This window comes from Protopterus annectens, chromosome 11.part0 (genome assembly GCF_019279795.1).
Source record: "Protopterus annectens isolate FY-2018-M chromosome 11.part0, PAN1.0, whole genome shotgun sequence".
Taxonomy (NCBI): Eukaryota; Metazoa; Chordata; order Ceratodontiformes; family Protopteridae; genus Protopterus; species Protopterus annectens.
Genome location: NC_056745.1, coordinates 545,477,396 through 545,489,728, shown reverse-complemented (window position 1 = coordinate 545,489,728; position 12,333 = coordinate 545,477,396). Strand labels below are relative to the sequence as shown.

Genomic DNA, 12,333 nt, shown 5'->3' with positions numbered 1-12,333 from the left:
TGCCTTCAGAAGTAGTAATAATTTTGTCCGGTCTCTGGAGGATCGGCTCAATGGTGTCAGGGGCCTTCCATGCCCACTAAGAGATCAATTCAATAATCTCATCAGTGGACAGAGTTACCCAGGAGGTAGATGGACAGGTATCAAAAACCTCCAGGTACACGGCTTCTAGTCACTTCTCTGGTTTAGAATTTCTAGGATGTCTCCAAAGGAGAATCGTCAGAAAGTGACCTTCGGGACCCTTCACCCTCATCAAAGTCGGTCTCTTCAACGACAGATTCCTCTGGGAAATCCAAGTGCTTCCTCTTGTACTACTACTACTTCTTAGGGACTTCCTCAATGGGATGCTCTGGGGAGGTATAAGAAGAAGTGGGAATAATTTGCTGGGAAGCCTGGGGTTTTGGTACTCACTGTTCCTGTGGAGAAAAGGTAGAGACTGTATGCAGAGATGACAAGGTTGGGAGCTGAAGACCAGAGGTGGTAGGCACCGTCTGAGCTGTTGAAGCAGACTGGCTCTCTTCAGAACCTCAAAGGCTGACCTCCTCTACACGGACAGGACTCCGGATCCGAGTGTGCAAACGTCTGGATCCTAGTACCTCCCTGCTCCGATGATAAACCTCCTGAAGCAGAACTTGGAGTGGAGCTAATCTGAGCTGAAGACCTGAGGTGCAGAGACGGCTCCAAAAACCTCAGAGTTGACAAGGCAGCTACAGCTCCGAGAGGTCTCTGGCTCCCACTGAACCGAATAACTCAGAGCAAACACTGGATCTGAGGATAGGGGTATCTTCAGATCTGATGCAGATGGAGCCAGGTGGCTCGGATCGAAGAACTCTGAAGCTTCAAAGTTAGTCAGAGGAGGATGTAAAGGAGGAGTAGTAGATGTTTGGAACTCCTTTCTCACCACTCTCGCCACATCTACTTCAGTCAAACTCCTAGATGAATGGGTGGACATAATGGAGGGTGATTTTAGCACATCCAGAAAGGGAGAAGGAACTCTGAATGGAACTGGGTCCAGTGATGGTGAATATTGGGCCAGGCAGGCGTGTCATCAAATCCTTTGATTTTGGTGTCAGATATGAGGAATCTTTTTTCTTATCCAAAGTCAGATCCAAAGAAGTAGACAAATCCATAGGGTTTCGTATCTTGATCTTCAGGTCTGAAGAATTAAATAGTCAGATTCGAAAGTCTGGGTCTCTCAATTGTCGGATCTGACGGAGATGTCAGAACTGAGATAGGCCTCTTCTTTGCTTTTTCAGAAGTCTTTGAGGAAGAAGAGGAAGGGCTTGATTCTGACTTGCCCTTTTTTTTTTGTTTACATAGAGAAGGAGCTTCAGATAGTGCCTCACTGAAAGATAAGGGCAGTAAAGCTTTAAAAATTAATTTGTTTCTGCGTTTAACCAGAGCTCTGTGGTTGAACTCATGGCAGACTCAACAACAACTCTCCTGGAAATGGAGGGGTCCCAAACAATAAACACAAAATGTATGGTATGGGAGGCTGAAAGACTAGCTGTGTAAAATCTTACCATAACTATAGATGTCATTCTCTTCCATGTTGCAGTATTCTTACTAGGGTATCCTCCGCCTCAGGCGACCTGAATGTCGGCTCCCACAGAAAAGTTTAAGCCTGGTTGCGGCTGGTGCGTGGGACATCACACGTATGGCCATTAAACCAGGGGACTTAAATGTGGCAACTGCATGCACAGACCTCAGAACTAACTGCCCAGTCAGACAGTAGTCTAGGTGGTGTCAGATGATGTCCTCCAGACCGGTGAAATGCAGTTAACTGCCCAGTGTGACCATAGTCTAGATGGTGGTGCTATGATGCCCTATAGACAAATTTAAATTAATGTAGGGGGTTTGGTTGGAGAGACGAAATACTGCAACATGGAAGAGAAAGACATCTATAGCTATGATAAGATTTTACACAACTATTCTATATCCTTCTATTCTCATGTTGCAGTATTCTTACTATGGGAGACTACCACAGCTTAGGAAGAAAGGGTGGAGGTAGAAGTAGCAGATTCCAGAAATCCCTGCAGGATTGCCCTTGCGAAACCTGCTCTGGCTCTACAGATATGGTCCAGTTTGTAATGTATGGTAAAGGTATGTATAGTGGACCAAATGGCTGCCTCAAGGATGGAAGTTGTGTCTAGGCCCTTGAGGAAGGCCCTAGAAGAGGTTACTGCTCTAGTAGAGTGTGCCTTGACTTCCTGATGCAAGTCCTTTCGATGGTAGGAATAGCAGAAGCAGATAGTCTTCCTAATCCAGCAGGAAATAGTTTGTTTGGATACTGCCTTGCCCATAGCCCTGGGATGGAAGGATGCAAAAGGTTGATTAGATTTCCTAATGGTCTTAGTTTTGTCCAAGTAAAACCTTAACTGCCTGTGGACATCAAGGGACTGCAGTATTCTTTCACTGTCACTTGCAGCAGATGGAAAGAAGGTGGGTAAATGATTGGACTGATTTAGTGATAGCTCACTGACCACTATGGGCATGAAGGAGGGGTTGGTGCGCAGGGTCACCCTGTCTTTGTGGAAGCCAGTGTAGGGAGGGTATGCCATGAACACCTGCAATTCCGAGATCCTTCTGGCTAAGGAGAGGCCTACCAACATAACTTAGGTCCCAAGGTGGTGGGATAGGCTTCCTTGGTGGTCTTATGTGCGGGATCCCTTTCAAAAATAATTTAACATCCAACCTGGAGAGTAGAGGAGGGTCCAAGGGTAAGCATGCACAGATAACTGAACTTTCACTGAAGAATATGAAAGGTCTGCCTTTATGAGCTCACACACAGGTTAAGACTGCTTGAAACAGATCCCTGTCTCTTCAGAGACGCCATTTGGAGAACCTTTCCCATTTGGAAATGTAGGATCTCCTTGCGTTGGGTTTCCTGGCCTCCTGCAGGACAGACAGCACATCCTCGGTGTAGCAGTGACTCAAGGGGACTAAAAGTTTATCACCTATAGAGGATTAAGCACAGCATCTCTAGGTGCAGATGGATGAGAGTTCCTTTCTGTTGTGTGAGCAGGTCCACCTTGTGAGGCAACTTGTGGTGACTGCCCTTGGCGAGGGATTGAAAAAGGGGGAACCAATGCTGCCTTAGCCAATTGGGAGTCACCAGCAAGATTTTTGGCATGTCCCTCATGATTTTCAGGATGACTTTCTGAATGAGAAGAAAGGGAGGGTAGACATACAGAAACAGTCCCTTCCATAAGATGGTGAAGGTGTCCACTTTCCAAGCTAGAGGGTAGGGATCCTTGGTGCAAAAGTTCCTCAACTGTCTCTTTTGCCGGGGGGGGGGGGAGCAAATAAATTTGTGGTATGCCCCACTGGTGGACAATGTCTAGGAATACTTTGCTGTGTAACATCCACTCATGATGTAGACAGAATGATCTGCTGACAGCATCCGCTTGGTGGTTGTCCTGGGATGGGATGTAGACTGCCTGCAGAGATATGTTGTTCCGTGAGGCTAATTCCCAAATCTGCATTACTAGCCTGCAGAGAATTAAGACCTTGTCCCCCCCCCTTGTTTACTGATGTTCCACATAACAGTGGTGTTGTCTGTGAAGATTTAAATGGGACCTGGCTGTAAGAGAGGGAGAAAGGCCTTCAGGGCTAAGTGAACTGCTGTCATCTCCCCTACGTTGATGTGTCTTTTCAAGAGGGATGCTTGCCAGAGGGCTTGCACTTTGAGGCCATTCATGGTAGCCCCCCAGCCCAGATCTGAGGCATCTGTGTGTATCCGTTGAGATGGTGGTGGGCTGAAGGGGTAAACCTGGATTCAATTGTATCTGTTGAATCCACCACTTCAGTTCTGATTTTAGTCAAGGTAGGTAGGGTATTCGGAAGTCTAGAGGGTGGCTGTGTTGGGATCACACATTCTTTAGATACCACTGTAATTTCCTAACGTGCATCCTAGCTAGTGGCCACATAGGTATTGTGGTTGCCATAAGGCCCAGTAGGTGCATGAAATGTCTGGCAGACAAGTGGTTGACCTGAAGAAAGTCCTGGAAGTGGTTGATCAGGGAAGTCACTTTGTCCTGAGGGAGGAAGGCCATCATCAGGTCTGCCCGAATCTTGCATCCCAGGAAGATTTTGTCCTGGTCTAGGGAGAGGGATGATTTGGCGAGGTTGAGCGTGAATCCCTAACTCTGGAGCAGAGATATGGAGAACAGTAGATGATTTCTGAGGGTGTCTCTCTTCTGCAAGAAAGAGAATGTCGTCCAGGTAGAGGTAGATTTGAATGCCCTTGGTCCTGCAGTAGGCTATGGCTGAAGCTAGGCACTTGGTGAAGACCCTTGGTGCAGTGGCTAAACCAAAGGGCAAGGCAGTAAATTGAAAGTGTGAACAGGGTCCAGCGAAATGTAGGTACTTCCTGTGGGTGTCTATATCATATTATCAATGATGTAAATAGCGAATGCTATTTCATCGTACCGATAATATCAAAACAACAAAATATCAAACGGAACAGCAAATTTTTTCCCAGGGAAAAAATTCGCAGCTCCGAAAAAAAAAAAAAAAACTTAAAAGACAAATTTAAGTAGGGAGCTTCACCCCCCACCCTCCCCTACTTAAATATACCAACTCCAGGATCGCACCATAGTGGAGGAAATGGCAAAGTCCCAAAGATGGACCACCAAATTTTTTCCCTGGAAAAAATTTGATGTTCCGTGACTTCGCTAATTTGCCATTTCGACAGTATCAGATTGACTAAATAGCATTCACTATTTAGTCCATTCGAAAGCATCATATAGACCCTCCTGTGGTTGGTATGTATGGGAATGTTGAGGTAAGCCTACTTCAAGTCCAAAGTGGCCATGAATGCCTTGGGTGGCAATAGTGGAAGCAGGTACTGGAGAGAGAGCATTCTGAAGGAAGGGACTTTCAGAAAGAGGTTTAAGAAAGACAAATCTAGGATTGGCCTCCATGGGCCATCCTTTTTTGGTAACAGAAATAGCCTGGAGTAGAAAACCTTTCCTTCTTGTCCTGGTGGAACAGGTTCCCTGAGCCAGAAGATCCTGGACAATGTGAGGAATTAGGTGGAGTTGGTTCTTGGGCGGAAAGGGAATGCCCTGTGGTATGGGTTTTTCTAGCCAAGATAGGAAATATCCTTTTTCCACTATTGCCAGAAGCCAATGGTTTGAGGTGATTTCTTTCCAGCTGGGCAGACAGTGAGAAAGGTGAGATGAGAGGTGGTTGAGGCAGTCGCGCATTGTTGTTATTACTTCTGTCCTGTCTGTGGGTGGGCTGAGATGGGGCTGTCCTAGAAGGCGACTGCCTTCTAGTCCCTTTCCTATGTCTGGAAGATGAAGGGGTGGCGGTGGTTGGGGCTCTTCTGACACAGGTAGTCTTAAGCAGGGTAATTCCTGTAATACTTTGGTATTGGGGAGACAAGCAAGTGTTTAATATCCTGGAGTTTCTTACTCTTCTCCTGTAGGTTCTTAAACAGCTCTGCAGACTGTTTTCCAAACAGAAGATTGCGATCTAGTGGGGCATCCAGAATTTTGGATTTAAAGTCTTCAGGCAGTGGCTTGAGCCTAAGCCATGAAGGTCCGTGTAGCACAGAGGCAGATGCAGCATATCTAGCAGAGGCCTCTACTGCATCACAACTGCATCTAATCGAGTGGAGAGCAACTTGAGATGCCAGGGACAGTTTAGATGGTATCTGTTTCTTATTAGGGGAATCAGGCAAGGAGGACAGTAGGGTTACAGCTTGGGATACCAAATCCAGGGCATATTTTACCATATGGGTTTGGTAATTAATTGCCCTAAAAGCTAGGGTGGAAGAAGTGTATATCTTCTTACCCAGGCTGTCCATTACCTTGCTATCCTTGTCTGAGGATAGGAGTGACAAGGACGGGATAAATCTAGACTGTTTGGGGCTACAGCTATCATGCGGGGTCTGCCAAGGGGAACTTCAGTAGAAATATGTGGTCATCAGGGACCTTGTAGAAACAATCAGGCCTCTTGGGAGCCCTCTTGGGAGCAGGTGGTTGAGAGTCATTGTTTTTTGAGACTGATGCAAATCCATCTAAGTATGCAGAAATCACCGGAGGGATGGCCGATGGTGAGGGTGACTCAACCTGCAGCAGCTCAAAATACCTTTTTTGAGTTTCTGTCATCTGGGTAGTATCCCATTTAAAATACTCCCTCATTTTTGTTATAGTCTCTTCAAATGTGATGTCCTCTGGTGGGGAGTCTCCCTCTATGGAATCCTCATCAGGGGAGTAGTATTCAAAGGCTATTTGGAATGAGTATGTGACTGACTCATCAGAAGAAGACGATAAGGCTTCTTCTTCCTAAGAAACAGAAGGAATGACAGAAGTGGCTGAGGCAGGTCTTGGGCTAAGTACAAGTATTGTGGGAGCAGAGGAGGCTGAGGGCCACGAAGGCCTGCATCAAGGATTGTGTGAAGGACTGCCAGTCTGGTTGTCCCTCTGAAGAAGCAGACAAATGTTTTGTCTTTTGACTCGTTTTTAAGGGAGTTGCTTTAGGAGAAGCTGTGCGCCTAGTTTCAGGGATCTGTCCTAAAGAGGAAGGATCAGAATCTTGGATCACAGAAGATTGCCCGGCAGAGCCTGGTTTCCCTCGACTTCGGTAATTAACAGACACTGGAATAACCTCTGCCGATATGCCAGCCGGTACTTTGGAAGTGGCTTCCTCAAGGGTAGGAACCAAAGTAGACTGCTCTAGTGGACGTCCCTCAACTCCTATATTGGTGGTTGATGGGCAGTCCGATGACGGAGGGGCAGAGGTGGTGGGGCCTTGAAACCTCGGCCTTTTTTCTCGGTGGTTCCACCTGGGTGGACGACTCCAGATCCATTATTAACACTAACATTTTTAATCTCGGATTCTCCAAATACAAATTGTCGGTGGCTAGACGGCTTCTGAGCGTTTTGTGGACAAAAGACTGGCAGAAGGAACAGGAGGTATGATAGTGTTCCCAGCCTTAACAAAATATGCAACGATCATGGGAGTCTTTATGCGGGATTTGACATCCGCATTTGCATTTACCTTTCTTAGTGGGCATCGGCTAAGAACAGACCAACAAATCAAGCTCAAGGAAAAATATTAATAACAATTCCCCAATGGAGTACTTAGCTTTAGGCATCTTGAAGGAGAGGAGCAAAGCGATCGATCTGACGTTCAACTGTGGCAGAAAAGTTCTGAGGTCTGTGCGTGTAGACATCACATTTAAGGCCCCAGGGTTTATGGCCCTATGGGTGACGTTCCACGCACCAGCAGCAACCAGGCTTAAGCTTTTGTATAGGAGCCGATGTTCGAGTCGCCTGAAGGGGAGGATCCCACAGTAAGACTACTGCAACATTAGAATAGAAGGACATTATGGTATTTTGCAGCCACATTTCCCATACTTTTTGAAGCCAGCCCTTCCTTTCTCTGCCATTCTATCACTAGAGAAACCAACAAGTGAAGAGAGAAACTTTTAACAATAGAAGCTCTATTTTTATTTCCTTGGCAGAGACAAAGGAAAGAAAAAAGTGAATACCTACAGTGGTAAGAAAAAATACACAAAGTGTAAAAGGGGAATACTAACAATAATATTCAAAGGTACTTTTGTACGGAAAGAAGAGAAGGAATAAAAATGAGAGAAAATTGAAAAAGTAGTCGCTAAGTAAGGTACAGAAGCTAAAGCTTGCAGAGAGAAACGGAGAACTTTACAACACTATTTAGCAAAATTTAAAAGAAAAATGTTTTAATTTCACTTATCTGCTTGAGCAATTGGTCACTACGTCTAACATGAATAGCAGCAAACAAGATCTGCGGTACTTAGGAAGGGTGCATTATGGGTAAGAGAGGAGCTCGAGAGTTTTGGTTAACACAAGCTATTGTAACGGCCGAATCAGATGCAAGGGATTGGATCCAAACCCATAGGTTGAGAACAGAATGAAAATTTACATCAGATCAGGTGTTTTTGTAAGTATATAGACTTAAAAATAAAGCAAAATAACGAAAGCCATGAAAATGTTAAGCTTCTTACAAGTGCAAAGATATTAGCTTGCTTGTTTTCCACTGGCAAATGTTCAATGGAGTTGAGATGTCTGCAGCTGAGGACAGTTGTGCATTTTTTTCTTAAATTTACAGAGACTCAATGCTGAGTACCCATGGAGAAGCAGTTAACCTTGAGTATTCTTGCTGAGGAAAATTCAAAACTAAAAGGCAAAATGGAAAGCAATTCAGTGAAAAAAATAATTTAAAAATTATGAGAAGTAAATAAGAGATAACCACCCAAGCAGCCTTAACATCAATGCAGTTAGTAGAACATTACACAATTTAGTTTAATTTAAATATAGCCTGTGTACTTTTTGTTAGGGCTAAATGTTAATGTTTTCTGAAATCATACAAGCTGTTTTTCATATCTGGGAGGGGAACAGAGATGACAAAACAGACATCAATCAGTATAAGTGGAAGCACAGACTGCAGCATGCCCTTTAGTATGGGTAATCATAATTTTAGTTTAGATAATGCCTGTATGTGCATCCATCAATTTGGGGCAATTGTTCCCTTCTAAAAGGATTAAACTTCATGTTTTGAGTATGTATGTAGCTTTGTACATTTGTTCCAAGTTAACAGGGGAAGGGGATGTTCTGCATTTAGTTTTTGGTTTGATGGTTTTCATTAAAACAAAAAGTTATGAAAAATATGACAAGTTAGAACGGAGATGAGAAAAAACAACTGTACAAAAGATCAGCCTACCAGACATTAGTATATGCATGCAACACAAAAGCTGGAAATGCACATTCAAAAAACTGTTATGCATAAAAGGTGAAAACAATAGCTTTATATCATGATGGCTACACTGTCTATATTATCCTGGAACATGAATGGCCTAATAAATATAGATAAAAAGGTAAGACTATTCAATTATATTAAAAAAATGCAGAATGCAAACAACAATACTGCAAGAAACACATTTGGAAAGAAGTAAGCATGTGAATTTGACAAAGAGGATTTCAGAAAGGATATTCCGCAGAATATCAGGGACAGAAGAAAGGGTGAGTAATTACACCAAATGCTAGAGAGGGGTCCAATAGAGAAAGATGAAGAGGAGAGACAAAAATTCCAGATTTGTGGTACCAAGATGCTATTGACAAGGGAGGAGGACTACAATGGCATATTTTTGTATTTTACTGAAAACGGCTATTATGAAGCTTAAGAAATTTTTGGGAGAAAATAAGCTTTCAGAAGGGAATATTACTTATAAGTGAGACTGAATTTTGATTTGCAATAGTGAGAATGTATAAGGGTGGAACAATATAACAAAAGAGGACAGATTTCTGAAGAAATTTATGAAACTAGTTGGTATGGAAAATGTGAATTCAGTTACAGGAACTAGGACAGAATTTACATATTATTCTCCAAGATACAATAACTGGGCTATACCGGACAAATATTTCATAGGAACATGTGCACGTATTTCAAAGCTTCCACACTCATCCAATAACTATTTCTGATCATGTACAGTAAACACACACAAAAAAAAAGACAGGGTAATGAACACTGGTACTTTCCCACTTACCTGTCAAAGAGAGAGACATTTAAAGAATGGGTAGTGAAAATTATTCAAAAGTTATTAGGAAAGATATAAATTTCTTCAGAAGTTACAGTTGGGACAAAATGAAAATGGAGTTTAAAAATAGGATCAAAATAAAAGAGAAAGAACTATGGTTGAGAAGTGATAGAATTTCCTTAGGAGAAAGGTTAAAGTATTGCAGAATAAGGGGAATCTCACAGAACAAGAGGAGCAGCAACTGCAGAGTGCTAAAGAGAAAATAAGGGAGAATCTGGATAACATGCATGAGTTTAGAAAGACTGCAGTTAAGCAACTATTTTTCGATAACTCCAGAGCACAAAAACTTTTAGCACGACAATTTAGGAAACAATACGTTGAAAGGGTTATCACCAAACTTAGGGAACCCAGAACAAGAAAAATAACCAGAGATCTTGTAGCAGTTTTAGAGATATTCCTGAAATCCTATGAAAAAATTGTATAAAGCAGAGAAATGTGGAAATCAAGAAAGAGTACAAATGTAAATACTTATGGAAGACTTAATTATGACAAAGTTAGAGGTAGATAAGGGTCAACTACTGACAGTCAAGATAGGAGGTGATGACACAAAAACAGCAATGTATAATCAATCTTCCGGAATGTCTCCAAGAACAGATGGCATCTCTGTAGAAGTTTGGAAATTAGGAGGGAAGAAAGTGATATGGCAAAGACCAGCTTCATAGACACTCGTTTCAATTTTAATCTTTTAGGGATATAAAATTAATGAAGATAAAAACAAATGCCACAGCCACAAACTATGTACCTACACAAGAAATGATTCAGCAATACCCATATTTATGGGGACATCATGATAAGATGAAGTACTTAGGAGTATGGATTAAAAAAGCTTCTGTTATGGCAGCCAAGGATATATGGGAAAAAACTAAAGATAATACAAAAATTGAGAAAATGGAAACTCTTATTTATGGATATGGATTGTAAGATACAAGCAGTGAAAATGATTTTAGTCTCTTTAGTCTTGTATATGGGTCAGGCATACTTTAAATCAACCCAAGGAGAAGCTGTGGACAATAATTCATATAAAATTGAAGAATTTATCTGGGAAGGAAAAAGGGCAAGCATTAAGTGTGATAAGATGATCCTTCCAATAGAATAAGGTGGTTTAGGGTTACCTGATTTGAAGGGATATTTTAGAGCTACACAGTTAAGATTTGTATACCCAACACAAGCAGAAGGTTATAACTTGTTTTGGAAACGGATAATGATAAGGGCTTAACTGTGTAAAAGTCTTTCATCCTGCTGATATAAAAGCCTTACATTTTTGTGAGAATGTGCTCATTTAGTCAGAGCTTTCCTGTGCCTGGCTTGGACACCTGTGACTACAAGACCTTGGTTTACATCTAAAACCATATGTGGAGCTACAAAGCTTTATATATATATATATATATACACATTTATTACACATAAACATACACACACATGCATATATATATATATATATATATATATTTTTTTTTTTTTTTTTGGGGGGGGGGGTTGCTCTATGGTTGCTCTGTCTCAGTACTATTTAACAGTTCTGTGCTGCATTTATAGATTTGGTTGAGTTTACAAATGTTTTCAGCCTGCACTTGTTAAATAAATACCATCTGTCACTGTGCTGCTCTTAGGTCGCTTTAAAAGTATTCTGATATTTCCTAACCTTCTCTGATACTGCAAAAGCTGGTCTGAGTTTGCCAAAATATTTCTACGTTTTGCAAAGTTTGTCTGTGTTTGTAGAAGTCTGTGAATTTATTTCCAAGGATTCCTGATACTGCAAGAGTTCTGCCTTTTGTTGTAAAGTATTTGTCACTGCACTTGAGCTCAAAACCTATTCATTTTACATTTACAGGATTTTAGTCTGCACTCTGGTGGGAGCAGAGAGCTAATTTAACCCATCAGAGTTGTGAACTGCTGGTGGAAGGCTTATTGTGTGTTTATCTGACTTGCCTGAGGGCCTTTCATCCAGCTGGTATGAACGCCTCACGTATCGGCATTAGTTACCTGTGCTTTGTATATAAGTAAACCACTCCAGTTTAAAATCCTCCATCAGAAAAGCTCTCCATAGTCTCCCACTGTTTAAAGCTGCTCGAAGAGCTGCCAGTTTCCAAATGGGGCAATACCACTGCAGGTCATCTTATAGTATACTACTAAACACTCTCAGACCTTTAAGTGACTCTCCTTTACTCTTTCCCATCTGCTAAGGCTCTTGTACAATGGATAGGCGTTTCCCTGTCATCTCTGTTTCCGGGCTGGTTGAGATGGGCATCCTAAGGCAGTGTAGCAAATGCTTCAAGTTCACGGACAACCATTTAATTTTAGAGCAGACAGGCTGTGAGAGATGTAAATACACAATGTCACTGAAGGCAAAGCTCTCACATACATATATACACACACACACACACAAATGCAAACAAGGTTGTCAGTATTATACCCAAAATAGTCATTACCAATACTAAAGAATAAACAGATAGACCCACGTGGAGTTACTCATGTAATCTACCCTACCTCTAAGAACTCCTCAAAGCGTCTCTCACTGGCTCTACACACACTCGAAACAGACAGCACCTCACACAATTCTGAAAAATCAGAGTAGCCCAGAATCCAAAGCCATAAGGCAACACACCACACAGCCAAACATTCTAATTACTGGGGATTCCAGTGTAAAACATACTGACTTAACAAGAAGAAGATCACAGTGAGCGGTCTGTCTGGATCCAGGATCCGCCTTACCACGCATGCACTTAGGTCTTTAAACTACAAGTACCAGTATG

General features: G+C 42.3%; 1 protein-coding gene across 2 annotated transcripts in view; it reads right to left on the bottom strand.

The window, feature by feature from the left end:
• LLPH (LLP homolog, long-term synaptic facilitation factor) overlaps positions 1–12,333 on the bottom strand; it is a 264,175-nt gene that overhangs the window by 227,065 nt on the left and 24,777 nt on the right. The window contains exon 1 of one of the 2 annotated variants that reach the window (XM_044088054.1): positions 7,994–8,146. The exons of the other annotated variant lie outside the window; for it this stretch is intronic. The gene's annotated coding sequence lies outside the window, so the exon portion shown is untranslated. Of the gene's footprint in view, positions 1–7,993; positions 8,147–12,333 lie in introns of those variants that run through there. 2 annotated transcript variants of the gene reach the window in all.